Below are 4,929 nucleotides of genomic sequence, written 5' to 3' on the forward strand. Positions count from 1 at the left end.
AGTGGTGGCAACAAACACAAGATCCTTGTATTCAATTGCATCACAGTACACTTCCGTGTATAGAAACTGATTTTGAGCAATATCCATCCAGTCGAACCACGAAGGACGACAACAAGCTTGTCTAAGTTCCTGTAGTGCCAAGAGCGGTTGGGAACTCGACAAATTGCTATCTTCCGTAGAAGATAGTCACCATGACCGTATTTAAATGTGCGTATGTGCGTAGAATACCAGTGTGCTCAACCTCTGGGGCAGTCTGAGATTTTTGGAAGTCGAACCCGGTGACGGGTGTACACATTCACAAGTTCCCACTCGCAGTTGTACCCAATATAAACAACCCAATCTCCATTTGCGCCTGCCCAAGCCTTCCCCTCAAGCGATGGCATATTAACACCATACGTATCATTATCAAGCGGCATCAACTTGCACAAGGCGAGGCTTCCCTCGTCCCCACGCCAGTCAGCTGGGTCACGACAAAGAAGATAGGGGAGATCAAACTGCTCCTGGACCCTTGGGTTCCTTGTAATGATGTTATTAGTTGAGTCAAGAATGGTCTTGAACGAACTTGCCATGCTAGCCGAGGCGATGACGTCGCACCGATCAATGAGTTCCTCCACCACGTCATCTTTCAGATCGGGGCAAGAATAACATAATCGTTTCCGGCATGTTCCCTCTATGGAGAATACGATCGAAAAATGGCAGAAGGAAAGGGTGAAGGCAAATGGAGGAGGGAGGAAGAGTGTGCGACAACATTTCCAAATTGAGAGGGGAAGGCGAAGAGTCGGTGGACGGTTGCCAATTTGCCACGGTTCCCGAAGAGGTGCCCTGGCCTACACGTCCGTTCGAAAATTGTACAAAAGGACTCGCCGTTGTCTCACTGCCATGTTCGAACGGGACCAAATGTCAACGAAACATGGTGTGTAATTTCTCGTACAAAATGCGATCTGGCTGCGTTGGCCCGAGGTGCCGCATTAGTTATCGACCTTTATTTTTTTAACATACAATCTGAGTGGATAGCTCCTGTGGTAATCACATGTGAGCGGATATATAGGTGGGGTAGGTGGGCAGGCGACAATAATCTAAGTGCTAAAAGAGTTGATCCAATGCTTGGTTTTGTTTGGATTTTCCAACTATGACCATTGGATAGAGTGAATCAATGGCTTACGTTCAAAGTTATTCTCATACTATAGAATGGTATAGGAACGTGAAATTTGGTTGATTTTATATCGCTGAATAATATAAAATATTATGAGTGCAAACGCTCCACTGCAAGGTTTGTCGCTCCTTCTCGGTCGTCGGGAATCTATGTTCTTCCACTCTTTCATTTAAGACATGAGCTTTGTTCATCCTTTTGTCGACACGCATGACATATATATGCCTCCATTTTAAAAATCATACTATATGCCTCCATGACACGCGGGACATCTAGCATCAAGGTGGCGTGTCATGCAAGAAAATGGAGATATGCAGTGCGTAAGTGAGCCGTGCACTTCGATGGCACCTAGTACTACACAATATTTTTTCTCCAAGATGGCACATGAATAGTGTACGTACTCAATGACAGAGCACAGGATGGTAGCCATGGACATGGTCGGCCCTTTTTGAAGAGAGTACAAATAAATACGTAACTTTGATGTGTCCTGTCAACTCACAGAACGACGAGAAGCTTGCTTACTACGCCTTCTCCCTCGCCAACGCGTGCGCGGTGGTCGCAGCACAAGGAGAAACTTTTGCTTACAAGCGATGGACGTGAAACAAATCATTTGGTGTCAGATTGCCAGAAGTACCACTGTAGTACCATCATTATTGTTCGACTTCCAGAAGAGGAGAAGATCCATGCGCAAGGTCACCTACTAACCTAGTACAGTACTACTATAGCCAAAGCTGGTCCACCTTTTTAGAGCATGGTTAATTAATATAGGCGGCTCTTGCAGCGACACATCATTTAGAGCAAGTACTCTCTTCATAGGAACAAAGGAAGTGAAACAAAAGTTGAAGTGGATGCTAGATTGCTAATTAAAACATGATTACATAGGGAAAAAATCCTATAACATTCTATCCTATGAATCAAACGACAAACGTAGGAAAATTATGAGGGGGGGGGGTCTCTCCAACAGTGTTCCTCGGCTCGCACCTAGCATCACGGTGGTCGAACTTGGAGTCATTCATCTAGTACACGTGGCATCTCAGATCTGGACACAAGGTGACGCGACCTCTCACTTCGTCCGCCATTTGAAGCGGCGCGCCGGTGGAGGGCTAGCATACTTCAATATTAGGTTGGCTCTATGTGATGTGGCAACTTCATATACTAACCGGATGCTGGCTATACCACTACGGGACTCACACTCCAGGAAGTGACTCGAAAACCATTCATAAATTGAGTCTATGACATGCATTTGCAAATGTACCATTCATTACATACAACAAGTCATCAACACACAACGACAACGAGGATACATGTTGGATTATAGATTATTTCCAACAAAACATTCTAGTAAATACTAAAGTTTTCATCACACAACAAATAACAAGCAATGAAATGAACTTCAACTCAACCAATCCTCGGCGTTGCAAACGGTTGCTTTGAACCATAGGTGCTCTGGGAATGGCCAGCTATTGTCAATATTGAGAGCAACGCAGGACTGATCATCCAGGTTGAAGCAGCGTATATCAGGACCAGGGTAGGGAACCTCCGCAATGTCCGAGGTATAGATACAGTTGCTTCTCATAAATGGTAGTAACATTGTGTCAACAACAGCTGGATCACCTCTCACCATCATTGGATAGTTTTGTCCAAGGAAGAGCGAGTTTTCTCCAAGACTATCAATACTGTACCAGGGAGAACGTGTTGGTGCTAGTACTCTAGTATCCATCCCGAATACCCTGCAAACGAGTGTTGGAATAGGTCTAGAGAGGGCGACCATGGGAGACAACACGTGCTCCCTCGGTAGTAACAATCTCATTGCACTGTATACTGACAAGAAGAGGTGATCCACCGGAATTAGTTGCTAGGCGCCAATGAGTATATAAGTTCTGCTCGTCCTCATGCTCATGATCATCACCATCGTCATCTCCCCCTTGGTTATAATTTTTTTCAAGTATAGGTGGTGGAATGTTCACAGGACCTTGGAAACACAAGAAGAAGGTTAATTAGTAAAAGGAAACTTGCTAACCCGCATGCATGTGGATGAAACAATTATAATTATGGTGGAAGACAAACGTACCGAAACTACGAGGATCCCATGAAAAAATAGTGCCACGAGTGGTGGCAGCAAACACAAGATCCTCGTATTCAGTTGCATCACAGTACTCATCCTTGTACATCAGTTGATTTTTGAGCAATATCCATGGATGAACCATGGAATCAGTAACGACAGCAATAAGCTTGTCAAAGATAGCAACAACTTCATAGTTCTCGTAATTCCAAGAGCGGTTGCGAACTCGACAAATTGCTATCTCCCGTAGATGACAACCACCATGATCATATTTGAAGGTACGTAGATCATCTGTGTGCTCAACCTCAGGGCACTCTGAGATTTTTGGAAGTGGAATCCGCTGACGAGTGTACACATTCACAAGTTCCCACTCGCAATTGTACCCAATATAAACAACCCAATCTCCATTTGCGCTAGCCTAGGCCTTACCCTTATGCGATGGCATCTTGACATCACACGTATCATTATCAAGCAGCATCAACTCGCACAAGGCGAGGCCTCCGTCGTCCACGCCCATGCGAACAGGCTTATAGCGAAGAAGATAAGGGAGATCAAACCGCTCCTGGACCCTTGGGTTCCTTGTAATGATTTTATTAGTTGAGTCGAGAATGGTCTTGAACGAACCTGCCATGTTAGCCGAGGTGATGATGTCGCACCGATCAATGAGTTCCTCCACCATATCATCTTTCAGATCGGGGCAAGAATAACGGGGTCGTTTCTGGCTTGTTCCCTCCATGGAGAAGACGATCGAACAATGGTAGAAGGAAGGGTGAAGGAAAATCGAGGAGGGAGGAAGAGCGTGCGATAGCAGTTCCAAATCAAGATGGGAAGGCGAAGAGGCAGTGGACGGTTGCCACGGTACACGAAGAGGCGCCCCGGCCTACATAGATGTCCGTTCGGAAATTGTACAAAAAGACTCACCGTCGTCTCACTTACATGTTGGAACGGGACCACATGTTAATGAAACATGGTGTGTCATTTCTCGTGCAAAATGCGATCAGGCCGCGTTGTCCTGAAGTGCCCCATTATTTCTCGACTTTGTTTTTTTAATGGCATGCCATACAGTTTTGAAGCATGACTAACTGGTGCTGTATGCAGAGAAAATATAAACTACTCTACCACTACTCCACCTCTAGTACTAGTAGTATAAAAAGATATACAGGCTGGAGCTTCAGCACTTTCTTGCTAAGGGCTACCCACTTGCTTCTCACACTATCACCCTCTCTCCAGATCTAAAAAAGACGGTCTCTCTCTCTCCCTCCTCACAGGTGGTCACAGATCCGTCGGGGAAGAAAAGGACGTGCAGCATTGGTGCACTCCTCGTCGGCGAGCGAGGTCACGCACTGACGACAAGGCCGTCCTCTCAGACCTAGCGCCCACGCGGGATGGCCTCTGTCCCCAAGCTCGCTGTCGTAGTGTGTGCGGAGGACGACGACCACGAGCGAAGCCACTTCCCGCCGACCCTCAGGTATGCTACCTCTTTTCGAACCATACCCTTGTTCTATTGCCCCATCTGCCACGTCGCTGGATGTGGATCTTTTTCCACTCCACCATCTTCCCAATTTGCTATCCTCTGCTCAGCTGGTCACGCAGACGAAAACCTTAATTTGCACTATTAAAGGAAACCCTACTTCATGCAGACTAATCCATGTCTGGGTTGAATAAGGAAAGGAAGGGAGACTGTACTGTCCAAGAGAGTAGGCATCGAACCCGCATC

The sequence above is a fragment of the Triticum urartu genome, chromosome 2 (genome assembly GCF_003073215.2).
Source record: "Triticum urartu cultivar G1812 chromosome 2, Tu2.1, whole genome shotgun sequence".
Lineage (NCBI taxonomy): Eukaryota > Viridiplantae > Streptophyta > Magnoliopsida > Poales > Poaceae > Triticum > Triticum urartu.